Genomic DNA, 18,102 nt, shown 5'->3' with positions numbered 1-18,102 from the left:
TCTCAAATTTCAAAAGCTGTCAAAGTAACTAAGATTGTTTCACCAATTTCCTGTAACATCTCATAAAGGAAAAAAACATCATTGTTTTCTGACAGGCTTTAAATGAACAGCACCCTTACACCCACACAAGGTCACAAGTTTGTCTCTGGCTGAGGCCAGATGTGGGAGAAAGGACAAAAGCAAACAAGGAAATGCACTCAGAGATGCAGAGATCGCTCGAGGAATGGACAGCCCATACACATCCACAGGCTCCTGATAACATTTTCCCCCTCTTTCACTCACTTTTCATCATCTTGCTTGATATTTTCATTGGCACTGAGCTGACATTTCCATGAATTCCATTAAAAACCCTGGTGTTTAGAAGACATTAGGTCGAGCTGGTGAAGTTGAATAGGCTAGAAGCAGCCAGCACAGGGTGGACACTCAGTGACCTCCCCATGGCACATGAAGGAGGCACCACATTCCTGCCAGGACATTATCACAAGTTCAGGCATCAGAGGTGAACCTCTGAGGCTGAAGAAGGAGCTTGGATAAGGGCCTGGAGCGCCAGGATGAGGCAGAATGGCTTTAAACTGAAGGAGGGCAGGGCTACATGGGATATTTGGAAGGAATTGTTCCCTGGGAAGGTGGGCAGGCCCTGGCACAGGGTGCCCAGAGCAGCTGGGGCTGCCCCTGGATCCCTGGCAGTGCCCAAGGCCAGGCTGGACATTGGGGCTTGGAGCAGCCTGGGACAGTGGAAGGTGTCCCTGCCCATGGCAGGGGTGGCACTGGATGGGCTTTGAGGTCCCTTCCAACCCAAACCACTCGGGTTTACCTGAGGTTTATTACCACTCTGTGATAATAAACCAAGCTTCAGAAATGAGGGAAGAGACCTTTTTTACCTGCAGCAATGTAAGCTGGCCCAAGGTTCAGCAGCAGAGACCACAGGACAGAAATCCCTCAAAGTCAGACAAGAGCACAGAGCAGAGGGTGCCTGAGACACTTGGGTGGGAGGAAAACACAGAAGCCCAAGTTCATGATGGGCAGCTGGGCCATGGCTTTCCTTTTCCATGGAAAAGCGAGCAAGGCCAATCCATCTTGGACGCGGCTCTGTCCACAATGCTTCAAGAAGGGATTTTACCACCTCAGAAGCACAGGGGTGAACCTGAGAGATACCAGCGTGACTGTTAATGTCACCAAACAGCAGCTGCTGGGAATTGGTGACACCCAGCACGGATTCCTGCTCACTGCTCAAGTCAGGGAAAGGGAAACAGACATGGAAGCCATGATTACTCCTGCAGGAGGGATGGTGGAGTTCTGGACACGATCCTGAGACAGCTCCTTTGAAGAAAGGGGAAGAAGCATTCCTGTGGTTTGCAGCAGAGAGGTAACTACGGGTAACCAGTGCCCAATGAAGGGATGTGTCCCCTCCTGGGGCTTTGGCCACAGTGTCCTGAGCCTGCCAGGATGGGGAGGGACAAAAAAGACCCTGGCAGCAAGAACACAACAATAGAATGACAAGAAATGTTTGTTCTAAAGATAAAATGAGAAGATAAAATTAGTTTTCGTTCAGCATCAGAGGAGATACCTTTCAACCCAGGCTTGTATTCCATGGGATGGCAGCAGGCCTGGGATCAGGGGTACTCTGAATCTCTTCCCTCAATCTTTGTGGCTTTTGTCCTAAAATGTGTAAAGAGAGGTGGGAGAGAGAGGAAAGCCCCATGGGGTGTGAGGTTGGCTGTCCAAAATAAAAGGCTGAAGTGTGGGAAACACCATTTTAATGCAATTCAGTTGTAAAAATAATAGAAAACGACGAGCTACGAGGCCAGATGAGCTGGCCCACGCACTTTACTACAGCTGGGTGAGGAGGGGAGGGTGTCAGAGCGTGGAATTAAGTGCCAGGTGAAAGTCTGCCAGCTCCAGAGTTCAACCCTGGCTACAAACAGAGCATTGTCAGCAGCTCTGTGAGGATCTAAATGCATTTAGTACCTGGGCAGCTTGGGAAAGGAATCTTCATTTAGAGAAAAAGGCATGTTGGGACAAGTAAGATATTCATGTATGCAGAGAGGGATTGGGAATTTGTCAGCTTTTCAGCTATTTCCCCCTCAGAGGAGGCGGCACAGGGAGCGGCTGTGGGGATCGAGCTGCAGTAAACAAAATGCTGGGGAGCATTAGGAGGGAGAGGAAGAGGGCCTAAATTGGAATGACATTATACAGGACAATAGGAAACCCCTGGAGCATTAAACAATGGGTTTGCTGCCATCATTGCAAAAAAGAGACACCAGAGAAGGACAAGGGCTCAGGAAGGACACGGGGGGAGGGGGGGGAACGACACCTTGCACTCCTCTGTCAAACACAACAAAAAGCCCAAAAAATCCACGCCTACCTCAGAAAATCAGACTGGTTTGGACTGGAAAGAATGTTAAAACCCACCTTCCACTATCCCAGGTTGCTCCAAGTCCCATCCAACCCGGTCTTGGACACTTCCAGGGATGGGACAGCCACAGCTTCTCTGTGTCAGGGCCTCCTCACCTTCCCAGGGAACAATTCCTTCCCAATATCCCATCTATCCCTGCCCACTGGCAGTTTAAACCATGGACAAGGAAGATTCCCAAGGATTACTTAATGCAAGAAAGGGACATGACAGACATCAACTGAAATCTTGATCAGCAAAGGTGCTGTAGCAACAATTTTTTCCCATGACACTGTAATATTTCTGTCCTAGAGGAATACAGACAGGAATAAAAGCAAGAATACACACAAAGAAAGCTTTCTCACACCAGCTAAACACTCGGGCTTGTTCAGGAGGTCATCAGAACCGAGAAAACACTCTACTCCCAGTTGTCACCTCTCCAAACAACAATAGATGTAATTATGCAGATTAAACCAAGGACATTCCATGCTTCAGGGCTTTTGCAAACCGCCTGCAGGAGCCAAGGGGGAATCCCCAGGCAGTGCTGTGCACCTCACCTCAGGTCCAGGGGTCAGGGACACATTTCCTGTCTCCAAACACGCAGTGAATCAGAGGAATATCTGCCGAGCAGAACAGATGAATGGCTTCATTCAGTTGCTAATTGATATGTTTGATTTGTCCCCCCAGGTGTGTGGTAAAAATTGAGTAAAACATATAAAAGCCCATAAACGAAGTGTGAGTTTCCTCACACTTCTCCACACTTCTTCCAAGCTAAAGAAACTGCCTGGACTAAGAAATTTACTTCACCTAATCTGAATTTTACGATTTTTCCATCACTTTGGTCCTCAGCACACAACAGAGAAGAGGGAATGTTCTACACCTGAGCTTAAGGCAGTCAGCTTCTGGGAAACTTGGGCTTAAATCCTGCTCTTTCAACAAGGCCCTGGTTCCAAAAGTGACAACACATCCCAGGAGGGACCTTGTGGCTCTGCACAAGTCCCTGACAGGAGGGGGCAGCCGGGGGGGTTGGGCTCTGCTGCCAGGGAACAGGGACAGGACAAGGGGAAACGGCCTCAGGCTGGGCCAGGGGAGGCTCAGATTGGATAGCATGAATTCCCCCGTGGAAAGGGTGCTCAGGCCTTGGCAGGGGCTGCCAGGGAGCTTTGGAGTGCCCATGCCTGGAGGTGTCCAAGGAAGGGCTGGAGGTGGCACTCAGTGCTCTGGGCTGGGGACAAGGTGGGCATGGGCACTGCTTGGACTCCGTGGGCTGGGAGGGCTTTTCCAGCCTCGGGAATTCTAGGATATGTTACTGCAGTGAAAGGAGCTTTTTCCTGGAGCTGGCTCCTGATTCACACAGCTGATGTGAGGCATTCCTCCCCAAGGGGGAAAACTGAGAAAAAAATCTCTTCCAAGACATATATCCCAACAGCAATAAGATGTTTGGCCTTGGAGGGAAGCCATCAAAATCAAGGCAAAATCTGTAGGAGAGGCCTTTGGGAAATTATCCAAAACAGGATCCAGACAGAAGCAGTGCCACTTGACCCGAGGACACAGTCTGAGGTGGCACAATGAAGTGGAGAACATCACAGTAATGACATCTGTGCTGCTGAATGGCCCTGCCCTGATTCTGAAGTTTAAATTTTCAGTGCTTTCTCATTAATTGCATCTTGAGGGAATAAGATGGTTTTAAACTTGGTAGGAGCAGATTTTTTTAAAACCTAGAGCACCACATGCCAGGATTTTGGTTTCTGCCACCCCACTTTGAAAGGTCACGGGGAGAAAGGAAGTAAGCAAAGACAGAATGAGAGAAGTGCTTTGAAAAAAAGTGAAAAAAGGTCACAAGAACCCAGCTTTGGCTAAAGCTCCTCAGAGGCCACTTAGACTGGACACCTACTGGGATGGGAGGGCAGCAACTCTTCAAACTACCCCCAGATTTACCCTGGAACAACTTCCACCTCCTGGTAACAAGGTGGCCATAAATCACCTCCGCACAAGAGACCTCAATCATGGCTCTAAACCACACAATCCTTGTACTGAAATTAATCTCTGGAGACATCCTCACAAAGAGCTTCTCCACCCTCAGAACTGAAGCGTTTTCCAAGTTCTGCTGAGCTCCTCCTCAAATCTTTTATGCATGAACCATTCTCCTGATGCTTTAATCATCGTTTACACCTTTCTAGAACAAATGAAGAGCGGCAGAAATGCAAATCTACATCTTTAGGTACCACTTAGCCTGCAATCATAAACACCCCACGTGGCTGCAAACACATCTGATGCAGGCAGACTGCAAAATCTGGCTCAGCAGATGTCCTGCCAGGAAAACCTCAGGGAAGTTATGGAAGTGGATGTTGGGTTTCTGTGCTCAAGTCCCCTTTTAGGAATAAAATCCTGGCTTTTCTGTTTCGTGCCCTTCGATATAAGTCTTGTTTTTGAACAAACGCTCCCAGGGAAAGGCCTTTGCCCAACTGAGCACTGCAACTTTCACCACATTTATGACTTTTAATCACAAGACATCTGAAGCCTTCTATAGGTGGTGGTAAAGTAACGCTCATCCCAAACCCCACCATTTTATACTGGAAAACCAGGAAACACATCGATGTCACCCAGCTGCTCTTTGGAACTGTGCTCCCCTTTCAGTGTCATTGGAATGGCTTTAAAAAAACCAATTTGAGCTTGAACTGCTTTTTAAAAGACATATTTAAATGTTTGTCCTTTTTTGTCCCAAGTTCCCTCCCAACCATAAATATTCCTCAAAGTCTGCTGAAGAGCAGGCAGTCCAGCATGGGAAATATCAGCCAAAAATGCTAATCAATACTTGAATAAAAGTATTCTGCTCAGGATATTTTGCCAGCTCTGCTCTAAATTGGAAGTTTAACAAGATACGTAATTTTCAAATTCATTAGGAACACCAAATGACCCAACTGCTCTATTTCTTAGTGTCGGCCCCAGATTTCTTTTCAACTCACATTAACAATTATCCTTCTAAATTAATGAAATCTCTTTCTAAATTCCTGAAAGGAGGAAGCAGTGCTCCAAGAGTCTGGATTTTGGGGTTGATATCTTGCTTTCTTTAAGGAATTATAAAATCGCACAATGGGTTGGGAAAAGTCTTTGACATCTCATTCCAAACCCCTGCCATGGGCAGGGACACCAGGTTTTCAGTCACTTCAAATTCAGATTTGGGCTCATGTAAGGGATGATCAGGATCACTCTCCAAGAATATTTATGGAGTACAAAATTCTGAGAATTAAAACTTTGCTGGATAATCCAAAGTATTTGAAGAACACCAAAGTCTCCCAACACTATTTGCTGAATTCATCACATCTTCCCTCCTTTTTTCACCAGAACACCAAATCCTCGTCCCACTTGTATGAACTGGAATCAATTAATATCCAATCCTCCCTTTCCCCAAGCTGAATTCCATAGAAGTGGGTGTTCATTAAGGGATGATTTCCCCTCTTTGAGATCACCGACATAAAAGGCCTCTGATCCCAGAGAACCCAAAGTCAGGGAGACCTGGCACCAAGTCCAAGTCAGGTCAGTGGATTGATGGGAAAAATGGGAAGCAGAGCACAGAAAATCCTTGTTAAAGTAAAGGGAATAGCAGGGCAGGGAAGCCCAGGGAGCTTGGAGGGTACAGGCTGCTCTCCAACCCAAGGATCAGTGATGGCATTTTTAGGGTATTAACAGAAAAGGTCTCTAAGTGGATGGGGTCTTTCCTGCCTTGGAAGGCTTTGTTTGCAGGCTCTGCCAGGCAATAAATTGATTTAGCAAAATGTCAGGGTGGAGGGAGGAGACAAGAAACAGGAGGTAAATTCCTCCCAGAAGAACATCAACTCTCTGACTGCTCTGCAAAAGGCAGATGAAGGATTTACTGATCTGCTGGAGTATTTAATGAAATCATTCTCCTGAGCACAGCCTTGATGAGCTGGATCATTGCTACCTCTCCCCCAATAACTCACTCCCTTCTCATTATGCAAAAAAACTTCGCATAAATACCTCCACACTCATCATTCCAATCACTTGTGCCACTGCTGTTCAAAAATCATCTTACACTGCCACATCCCCTCATTCCATGGCATAATTCAGCATAACATTGCTAAAATTCAATTCGGAGTGTCCCAAAACACAGAGTAATTTGGGTTTGTGGCAGGACACCAAGCCCATTCCTATTTCACATGAAAGTTTTGTCTAAAGTTAATTAAACAGCCAATCTGACCATAAATTCAGTATTACAACTAAATTCTCTTCACCATTTTAAAAAGCCTAACAAATGGCTGAATTGCAAAACAGAAGGTGGGATCTCCAAAAACCAACTCAAACTTAATTCTTGCTTCAGAGGAGGCAAAATATTACAGATTTAGAATCGATTGGCTACTACAAATTTTTCTTCTACAGATAAGAGCCTCTTACATTTGAAAAAAGAATTGAAATACAGCAAAATTTTGGCTCTACTTCCAAAAAATTGTTGACGTCATCTGTGTTGGAAATAAGAATAGGGACAGAGGCAGAAAACTCTCAGGTTTTAGAGTCATTTCCACACCCTACTACTGATCCTACAATAGGACAGGCAGCAATGTCCTTGTTCTAACATCTGTCAGAGAAGTTTTCATACCAGCTGTACAACCAGTAACAGCAAAATGGAAAAGAAAAAGGGAGGGAAGAGAGTGCAAGAAGGGGGGAAGAGAGCCACCTTTGAAGAATTAAAGTGACCATGAAATCTTTTTTTCCACAAAAGGTCATCAGTCAGGACAAACCTATGGCTGCTTAGGTATTCAAACAGATTATTAGGACCACAAAATCAAGTTGAAAAAATAAAAAAAAAAAGGAATTACAGGAAACAATCAGTAACAACTTATTTCATGTGTTGATAGCCCAGTGCTTGCATTGGAGATGTGGCAATTATCCATCCTTGCTCCCCTTCCCCTTCAGTCACTACACAGCTCCATCACATCCTTGTTCTGTCCTTCCTTTTCCAGGCTGAGAGTCCTGGAATTACTTAGTTATTCTTCAGAGAGGAATTATTTACACGTCTGCAATTAAATCTCTGCTGAATTTCCCCTGGATTTCAAGAAACCTTAACAATGGGGGAAAGCGCGGGACTAATTCCCAGGAAAAACAAACAAAATGTTTTTCCACCTCCTGTGTTTCTGTGGAGAAATCGAGAAGTCTTTTAATGCAGTCTGAATGTGTAAGAAAAAGAGAAACTCTCAACACTCCACTATCACTGCTTCAGGTTCATCTCTTCCACAACTTCACCTCTCTGACCTTTCCCTGGGAAATCATTCCTGCATTTTCTCTCCTCTTCCAGCAGCACAGACAATGCCCTACACCTTTCAGAGATGCGAAGAGCACTGCTCTCCTCATCTCCCCACCAGGAGGGGACATCAATCCCAGCAGGAAGTTTGTCCTGTCTCAATGGATTATGTCCGTGTCTAATAGTTCCAACAGCTAAATCTCTCTATCAGGCTCATTCATCACTAGGATGCAACAAGAGCAAAGGTTTTTTGGATAGAAAGAGATTTTTAAAATCAGCTTTTAACATTTAAAGGCTATCAGGATATTCCTCAGGCAACACAAATCTTTTGTCTTCCCACAGAGGAGTCCTTTCAACACCTGTGCTCCCAAAGAAGAGCAGAACCCCTGGGTTCTCCACGTAGTTCCCGGGAAGCACATGGTCAGGGCAAAGAAGAGCAGAACCCCTGGGTTCTCCACGTAGGGGAAGCACATGGTCAGGGTTGTGTGCAAATGTCATCAAGACTAAAAAAAAAAAAAAGAAAAAAAAAAAGAGGCAGAAAGCATTAAAAAAATAAAGGAAACCCAAAATATTGTGTCAGGTTTGTCCATGGATCTGCAGAAGCAGCTGGTTGTAACTCACTTTTGTGCCAAGCTGGGACCAGGGAGTTAAGACACCTCTAAAACCACACTCAGCTGAGCTCTGCCATCGCTGTTACTCCTCAGGTCTGAGTTCTGACCAAAACTCACCCTTAAGGCACAAAAATCAAGTGACTACAGCTCTCCCCTTCCTCAAAAATCCTGTGCTTTTGATGCCTTTTCCTGGTCTCAAAATCAACAGTCATACATGGTTAGAAGGGAAAAAGGGATTTTACCTTGGAATTTATTTTAAGGATCCTTAGGTGCACGTGTCCAGGTCGAATGCACCTTAATGCACACCACAATGCCCACCCCAAAAGATCGGGTATAATATTATAGGTGTTACTAATTAGCAGATCTATCAAAGATTCCCCAATGAGAGGCTCAAGTGAGCCCCCCCCTCCCCAAGGAACCTTCCCCTGGATGGTTCTATCTCAGCTTACAGCATGTGTTCTGGAGAGGACCGTGGGGTCTGGGGCACACTGATACCGAGCTACGAAGCTTCTAAAATGTTGAGTCTCCCAGCTGAACAAACAAGTCCAAGAATGTAGGCAAAAAGCACTAAGAATACAGAAGTTGTAAAAAAGGTATAAAAGAAAAGGCAAAAAATCATCATGGCTTCACTTTAACAAGAGCTGATGAATCAAAACCCATGCAGAAGATTGGGTGAGAGAGCAACATTCACGTGAGGGAAAGAAAAATATTTATATACCCTGGTGAGCAGAAAAAGGTGCTCTTAAAATCAGCATTCAATAAAGCACAACAACCGTATTTGCTAAACCAAATCCCAAGTCCTGCTGGGCAGACATATGGCACATAATAAACCCGGAATTGGTTAGAACTGCTGAAATACCATCGGATAAATGAAATTATTTTCTAACAGTACTTAGCTACTGGGAATGGCTCCTGCCTTTGTACACCAATTACTGCTTAATTACTGTCAGGCCACACTTCCTAAAGGAACAGCAGAAGGGAATTTATGGCACCAGTAAAGGAAACGTCTGTTACGTCAGGAGTAAGAAGCATTACTGTTTGTTACAAACTGGTTTCTAATTCAATAGATAACAGCCAGCAAAACAGCATGATTGATACTGCTGGTTAATAAATTAATCAGCAAGAGCAATCTAATAATGCTTAATAATTGAAGATTATTTCATTTTTAAGGATGAGCAAAGTAGTGGCAGGAAGATGCTTTTCCTGGATTACAGAGCTCTCAAGGAGCAAGGGTCATGGAATTAGCGGTGCCTTCATTGCCTCTTTGCTGCTGGGCACGTGGACACAGCTGCCAGAGGGGCAGAGATCTGCCTTGAGGAGCATGAACATCCCAAATACCATAAATTCATGGAATGGTCTGGGTTGGAAGGGACCTCAAAGCCCACCCAGTGCCACCCCCTGCCATAGGCAGGGGCACCTCCCACTATCCCGGGCTGCTCCCAGCCCCAATGTCCAGCCTGGCCTTGGGCACTGCCAGGGATCCAGGGGCAGCCACAGCTGCTCTGGGCACCCTGTGCCAGGGCCTGCCCACCCTCCCAGGGAACAATTCCTTCCCAAAATCCCACCTAGCCCTGTCCTCTGGCACTGGGAAGCCATTCCCTGTGTCCTGTCCCTCCATGCCTTGTAAAGAATCTCTCTCCAGATCTCCTGTAGCTCCTTTAGGCCCTGGAAGGCCACAGTGAGGTCACCCCAAAGCTTCTCCTCTCCAGGTGAACACCCCCAGCTCTCCCAGCCTTTCCTCCCAGCAGAGCTGCTCCATCCCTCTGCTCATCCTGGAGCCTCCTCTGGGCTCTCTCCAGCAGCTCCAGGCCCTCCCTGTGCTGGGCCCCAGGGCTGGGGCAGCTCTGCAGGTGGGGTCTCACCTGAGCACAGGGGCACAGGGGCAGAATCCCCCCCTCCCCTGCTGCCCACGCTGGGGGCTCAGCCCAGGGCACGGGGGGGTTCTGGGTCCCAGCTCTCACCCACAGCACCCCCAGGTCCTTCTCCAGGGCTGCTCCAGCTGCTCATCCCCTGGATTGATGCCAGGAGTTGCCCTGATCTGGGTGCAGCACCAGCACCTGGCCTGGTTAAACCCCACAAGATTCCCAAGGGTCCCTTCTGGAGCTGGTCCAGGTCCCCCTGGATGTTTGGGGGATCATTTCACAGCCATCACACCACACACAGAAGAAACAAAACAAGTGTTTCTATATCCAGGGGCTCCCAGTTATTTGAATCCCTCCTCCCCAACAGAAGGGCATAAATCAGGCTGCTCATAAATTTCCACTTCACTAAGTTTGCAATACAAAAGCAGTTTCTTCCCTAGGGACAAAGAGGAGCAGCAGCACTTGAGAATTCCAGCATTTCTGTGAGCAGGCTTGTTTCCAAAAAACAAAAACCAAAATACAGTAATTGGAACACTTGAGCAGCTAAAAAAAAAAATAAAACATCCTCAAATGCTTTTCAGCACCATCTTCTCTGGTTCTGCTGCTCTTTTCCACCTCATAGTAGGATACAACCCATTTCCTACCTGAAGGGTAAGAAAATGGAAATTTGCTGAAAGCCAGAGCAGAACCAGAGGAAAAGCTCCTCATCCATTTCCACTCAGGGCTGTCTGCTGCAAAGCCCCAGGCGTCAAGGACAGTCAGGCATTTAAGGAAAAATGTCTTCATTTTGTTCCTCAGACCATTTGAAGCACATGTGATAAATCTGGAGAACAGCTTGCCAGCTGCATATTCTAAGGAGGAACAAAATCAGGGCATGAGAGGGACAAACTTCAGTAAACAGATTAATTATGGTAAAATTAATGATATTGCAGCAAGAGCCACAAGGGACAGGGTCCTCCTCCCTGCAGATTGAATTATTGCAATAAAGGCCAGAATTGGAAAAACCACCTGACACAAAGCTCCAGATCCATCAGGATTTCACCCAAAGTCTTTAAGGAGATGAAATAAGGCCCCAAATAAATGAGAATAAAGCACAAGTCAGGAAAACATGTTCAGTGTAGCCGTGACTGCATATGCGCCACCTTTTAGACACAAACACACCTTGGCCCCAGCAAAATTCACTGTACAATCCCTCACAGTGTTCATTTTCAACATCACTCAGCACCTTGAACTATTTAATAATGCCTCTAATAATCTCTAGGATCTGAAATTTTAAAATTTGGACTTGAACTTTGAGCTTACTGGCAGGTAAGACAGACAATGCAGTATTAAAGTGACTTGTGAATTGTGAGTCTCTAAAACTCCATCTACCCATGATTTTACTGGTTAAGACATCAGAATTCCTTAAAATTCTTCATTCTGGATGCTTCTTTCTGCTTTAAATTAACTTCCAGGGTAAAACATGAAGATATTTCTCATAACCAGTGCCTCCTGTAATCCTAGTGGAGCAATACCCAAATCTGACCATTTAATTCTCATTGTTCATGTAAAAGTGTGTTGAGTGTTCGAACACTTCAGTTCCATCTGATCATATGGGAAGGCACTGAAGTATCAGAGTGGAAGGTGTTATAAGCAATTTAACTTTTAATTAATCTAAACTTGGAGCTAAAATTATGCTATACAATTTAATGTTATGTTTTAATCAGTCCCCTAATAGAGCATTTTAATCTCCAGAGCACGCACTCACATTCGGAAGGGTGCAGTGGAAGGCTCAACTAAACTCTCCACCTCACTTGAAAAAAAAAAAACAGGCCCTGAATTTTAACTAACCCAAGAACAACAGGTCAAACAAAGCTTTGAATAGGGAGAACTGAGGCAAAACCCCCAAACTTTGCCTCACTTCATTTCTTAAAAAAATCCTATGAAACAACATCAGAAATTACAAAGAACCCGAACAATTAATGAAGGAAAAGGGGACACCTCCCACTATCCCAGGTTGCTCCAAGCCCTGTCCAACCTGGCCTTGGACTCTTCCAGGGATCCTGGGGCAGCCTGGAATCTGTGCCAGGGCCTCCCCACCCTCAGAGCTGCACAGGACCAAGTGAACATCTCCACCCCAGCAGAAATTTTAGATGTTCAAAACAAAACAAGAAATCCTGCAGCAAACTTTCCCGCACAGTTCAACCACCAACAGGACAAACAAGAAACACAAGCTCCAACAGCAAGTGTGTCCAACACAAAGAAAGCTTTCCTACTGAAATGAACACCAGAAAAATTAAAAAAATGAAGTTTTTCATCAAAGAATTGTTAAGGTTGGAAAAGACCTCCAAGACTTGAGTTCCACCCTGTGCCCAATGGCCACCTTGTCCCCAGCCCAGAGCACTGAGTGCCACCTCCAGCCCTTCCTTGGACACCTCCAGGCATGGGCACGCCAAAGCTCCCTGGGCAGCCCCTGCCAAGGCCTGAGCACCCTTTCCATGCAGAAATTCCTCCTGAAAATTTTAACCATCAAGATGATTAAAAAAAGTTTTATTTCTGAGGCACCTTGCCCAGGTTTGCCCCGATGGACACAAACCAGCCCAGACAGAACCTCTGACATGCTGAGAAATCTCTCCCTGAAAAGCCACTAAGCTCAGAACTCATATTTGGGACTAAGCAGCCTTCAGAGGACACCAGAAACCTCTTCTAATTTAAGTAAATCAAAAAGCCAATGGCCCGGCCAGACATTTTTACACAGAGCATGTGGTGAGGAGGTGCTGCCTCTGGGCTCTGACAGGATGCCCAGGCAGTCAGTGCTGACAGACTTTTTAGGCTCCCAGTAAATAAAACTGTCAGAACAAGAACAATGAACAGTTGAGAGTGTGAAGAAAAAAAAAAAATTAATTGAACTGGATCTATACATCAATTTAGCCTCTGGGGCAAACTAAAATGACTTGGCTCTTACTACCCTGGAAACATCCAGCTCCCTGTCCAGGGTGATTCATGTTTCTGGCTGAATCATCAGAACCAATTAAGAAAATGGAACTCCCTGACTTTGTTCTGAAGCACCACCTACCACCTGATGCAGAGATCTTGCTCTGAGTCCCTGCAGACATTGAGAAGGGCAAGAGAAGTGCTCAGTGCTCCAAAAATGAGTGGCTCTTCCCTTGTCTCCCAAAACCCAAGGATGTCTCCAATGCCATGTGTTGGTAAAATACTGAGAGCTTGAAAGAGCGGAATCACCTTGTTCAACAAAGTGAGGGCAGAGAGAAAAGAGAATTTCCTGTATTTTGCAATTTATGGTTACGAAAAAAAATCCAGAAGGTTTCATGAGGGAAATGCTGCTTCAGTGGGGAAAATGGAATGAAGAATGAGAGCCATGAGGAGAAAAATGCAGGTCCCTCCTCTGTCCTCCACAGAATCACTGAGCAGGTACCATCTCCAGCTTGCCCTCACACAGGAAATACAAAAGCAGCCCAATTCTTCTACTGAAGATTCAGGTAAGTTCCACAATGGTTGGTTTGGTTTTTTTTTTTTTTTTTTGGAACCCTGTAACAAAACAATTCAGTGTTACTCATTCTAAGTTGGAAACACATTTCTACAGTTTCCAGTTGCTAGGAATTCAAAAGGGGATTTTCAGGCTTGAGTAAAAACCCCAGAATTACCAACCAGATGCTCCCAGAGCAACCTGAAGGTGAACACACCTGTGGATTTCTTTACTTTTAAATCTGTTTTGGAGGTGAGCAGGCACTGAATGACAGATCTGAAAGAAACTGAAACAAAAAAAAATCCCTCTTCTGCATTCAGTTATTTCCCACTGGATGTTTACCAAAAAAAAAAAAGTCATCTCTAAACTTGTCATAAGCAATAAGGGCCAGGAGCTGGACTTGGCTGATCCTTGTGGGTCAGGACATTCCATCATTCTATGAAAACATGGAGAGAGGCAGAGATGGCACACACCAATTTCCTGTGAGCATACATGGAATATTACATTGTCTGATGCAGAAAGATTCTCTAACAAGCACCATGAGGAAGATTTGCTCTGCAGAACAGGTTCCATGGAGCAGTAGGAAGGGAAAAACCAAGAGGTTTTTCCTCACAGTGGCACAAAAGTGTGTGAAAGAACCACATTGAGATGATCCTTCACACATCTGACACCCAAGAAGCAGCAACTGGGTCCAGTTCCATGGCCCGGATTTCTCTGACATCTTCCCAAGGAACAACCTGAAGGCCAAGATGTTGTAATGTGCCATGTCCACAACAAACAATTCCCAAAGTTAAATACCCTGCTTCCAATTCTGGCCAGGAATCATTCCAAGAGCAGTGGTAAAGCCAACAATTTAGACACATCTTTAGCAGCCCTCAAAGATAAAGGTTCTTGGAGCAGCCTGGGATGGTGGAAGGTGTTCCCGCCCATGGCAGGGGTGGGATAAGATGAGCTTTAAGGTCCATTCCACTGCAAACTGCTCTGCAATTCTGTTGGGGAATAGAGATGACAACTGTCACACTTGATGATTATTTGTGAAAGCCAGAACTTTGCACAATTTTTATTGCTCTTTTCAAAAGCTGATGATTCAGAAAGAACTGGCAGGGAAGGCTGGAGAGTCAGCAAATGTGGCTTTGCTTATTTTCATCAAGGAGATTGGTGGCAATCATGGCTGTAACAGCACGACCAGCTCCTTTCCCAGCAGTGGATCTCATCCCCCTTCCCGGCCACGCTCTGCACATTCCATATGCTCCAAGGTGTCCAGCAGTGAGGGAAAAGGCAGGACAGGGTGTCACAAGGCAGCCAGACCCATCTGTTCTCCTGGTCATGCTGGCAGTGCTTCAGGAAGGAAAGTGGCCACGGAAAGCTCAGCCCAAAACAAAGCGTGGCCAGAGGGGACAAACTGAATGGTTTCATCTGAGGCACATCTGCTCCCTGTGCTCTCTCCTCGGCTGGAGAAAGCTGTCCTGTGCCTGCCAGCAGCAGGGACCACAGGGACACCACTGTAAATCCCAGTTAATCCAGTCCCACCCGGGTCTGCTCACAGGGACCTCACCCTTGACAGGGCAGTTGAGAGCAAAGATGAAGGAGGATGAAGACCAGCAGGACTCAGGTGAGTTCCTAAGCCAGACTGGTCCATGTCAGGACATTTTCATCTGCTCTGGGCAAGACAAAACCCATCTTATTCCATGTTCACTCCTCAAACTTCAGCCACCATAACGGCCTCTCCCTCAGCCTGCCAGAAAACAGCAGGACAAGTGGCTGAACTCAGAGACTGGAGAAGGTTGGAAGGTTTCATGAGGGGAATGCTGCTTCAGTGGGGAAAAAGGAATGAAGAATCAGAGCCATGAAGAGAAAAATACAGGTCCTTCCTCTGTCCTCCACCAGAATCACTGAGCAGGTATCACTTCCACACAGAAAACACAAAACCAGCCCAATTCTGAAGATTCAGAGGAGTTCCACAGTCTTTTTCTTTTTTTTAATAAGCCAGACTGTAAGAGGAGCAATCCACTTGTAGCTGATGACTATTATTTACATTTGTAATAATACATTTCAAGAGCATAACTAATAGCCTGCAGTAATTTAGTCAACAGAATTCCTCCACTTGACATCCCTTTGGAGAAATTATGAAACAGACCCTAAATAGATGCTGACAAGCTGTTCCCAAACATGGATGCAACATCATTTTTAAAAACTGCTTAACTAATCAACATTTGAAAGTAAAAACACTGCTTGTGACCTGCATTATCATGCAAACTGTGTATTATTTTTCCCTTCTAAATCAAGAATTCATTATCATATTTATCGTGCACAGCCCTACAAACCCTATTTACCCTCCAGCTCCTCAGCCCTCACAGCACCCTGATAATTGAATATCTCATCTAAATCTTTGTTTTCCTCAGCTCATCAAAATATGCCCCACCCCTCAACACCAAAGGAAAAAAAAACCCAAAACAATTTAAAAAATTTTAAAAGTACAACTCCCAAGCCTGTTGCTGAATCAATGCTCTCAGTAACTCCTGTGGCCCAAGCACAAGACATTTGACAAAGATTTGTAGTTAAAAATAGTTTCAAAGCAAGTGGAAATTGACATCCCCTGTTAATTTATGTCAGTGGTTGATTACCTCCAGTCAAATATTTACAGCTTGTTTACAATTTCAACATCAACAATTTTGACTTGCCGTCGTTTTATTTTGTTCCACATTTGACTGCAAGAATGAGGCCCTCAAGCACTAAAAAAAGAAACCAAAAAAACCCCACCTGCATCAAAAAGATCACCCTGCTAATTATTTTTTCTGCCTGTGTGAAATGTTGGTGCCCCACAGCTCTTATCCTTAAAGCTTGATTATTAAAACATCATTTTAGCTCTGAATAAGAGGAACAACGCTGTGAAACACCCAGGTATTCACAGGGATTCCAACATTCCCATTTGTCTGTTCCACCCGGTTCTTCACCCTTTTCATATCCATCAACCCTCTAATTCAGGCAGCCCAATTTCCAGCTCCTCCTCACCTCAACAGCCTGATGAGTCTGGCAAACAAGGATTGCAGCAAAGCCACCCCATCTTCCTGGTTGTTTGACGTTTATGATACACCTGACCCAAAGGACATTTAGGGAATCCTGAAACAGCAAAGAATTGCCACCAGAGCTGCTAGAGGCCGGCCCAGGCAGGTAAATTACAGGCAGTCAGTGATTCCAACCAGGCTTCCAGGAATAAAAGCCTGATAAGCTCTAAAGGAAGGCAGGGGGAAACTCTGGAACAGCCACCAGAATTCAGCTCTTTCTTAATTATACTCCAGGAATAACGAGGTGGAGGTTCATCTGTAGGAGTGGTAAAAGACAGAAAACCAAGGCCCAGTTTTGTTGGTAATAAAAACTAACAATAAATTGCTGCCTCTGTCATGCATTAATACAGCGATCCAAGGGAAGCCTTGAAAAGATGTTGCTATTTCCTCTGGCATAAAAGCTGCCAATCAAATCATCAAAATGAACGATAAACAACAAACCAGCAGGAAGGGAACAAAAAAAAAAAAACCAACCCAAAAAGCACACAAACCTTTGACACAGCTAAAGGGAAAAGAAAGGGAACAATCCTCTCAGCAGCTGCTACCCACTGGCCAAAATTCCTGCTTTTTTTTATGTACATTTATATTCCACCCAATACACTGCTACTCTTTATTTACTAACTCCTGGTACACACAACTTCTTTGCTTCATAAACTCACATCAGGCTACAGCTACAACTCTTGCAGAACTAAATATTTGTGTCCAGGAGCATTTCCACTGAAACTCCTCCAGCCAAAGTCATAGGAACTACAGATCGCTACTACTAGGATCCAGTTCTTCCCCAAATATACACAGAATAGCAAAACACACTGGAAAAATAAAAAGAAGCCTCAGAAAGGGAAAACATCCTGTGTGTTTTTTAGTTCTGCATCTCAAAGCAAAACACTAAAGGGAAAAAAACCCCCACCCCAAAAACCAGAAAGAAAACTTAGCACATTCAGATTCACTATAAATCCCAATGCTGGATGCTTGAAGGAGGGAAGGACCAAAAGAGCTTCTTCAGAAAAAGGGAATATTCTGAGTATCCAGGGCAAGTGAGCTATTTTCTGGGTTTCCGCAGATAAAATAAGACACTAAGAAATCCAAAATATAGGTACAGGACAACAGAGATGAAGGAGAGGTGTACCATAAGGTTGTGATTTTTAATTTGTTTGTTGTAGCTTTGCTGTCAATCATGATTGTGGATCCTGCAACCTGCATTCCCACAGAGGGGTTGTTCCCATCAAGGTGCAGGAATCTTGAGGAAGAGAAGGAGCAGAAGGAAAAGCCCTGCACCTGGGCAGGAACAGCCCCAGGCACCAGCACAGGCTGGGGGGGACCAGCTGGAGGAGCTCTGAGGGGAAGGACCTGGGGGACACCGAGCTGTCCCTGAGCCTGCAGAGTGTCCTGGGGGTCCTGGGGGACACCGAGCTGTCCCTGCGCCTGCAGAGCGGCCTGGGGCAGAGGGGG

General features: G+C 45.3%; 1 protein-coding gene across 15 annotated transcripts in view; it reads right to left on the bottom strand.

Moving 5' to 3' along the window:
* Window positions 1-18,102, bottom strand: part of PCDH15 (protocadherin related 15) — a 572,690-nt gene that overhangs the window by 296,049 nt on the left and 258,539 nt on the right. The window contains exon 1 of one of the 15 annotated variants that reach the window (XM_017733762.1): window positions 2,950-2,973. The exons of the other annotated variants lie outside the window; for them this stretch is intronic. The gene's annotated coding sequence lies outside the window, so the exon portion shown is untranslated. Of the gene's footprint in view, window positions 1-2,949; window positions 2,974-18,102 lie in introns of those variants that run through there. 15 annotated transcript variants of the gene reach the window in all.

Source organism: Corvus brachyrhynchos, unplaced genomic scaffold, assembly GCF_000691975.1.
Source record: "Corvus brachyrhynchos isolate BGI_N302 unplaced genomic scaffold, ASM69197v1 scaffold334, whole genome shotgun sequence".
NCBI lineage: Eukaryota > Metazoa > Chordata > Aves > Passeriformes > Corvidae > Corvus > Corvus brachyrhynchos.
Note: the sequence above shows the minus strand (reverse complement) of the source record. Positions and strands in the feature narration are given on the sequence as shown.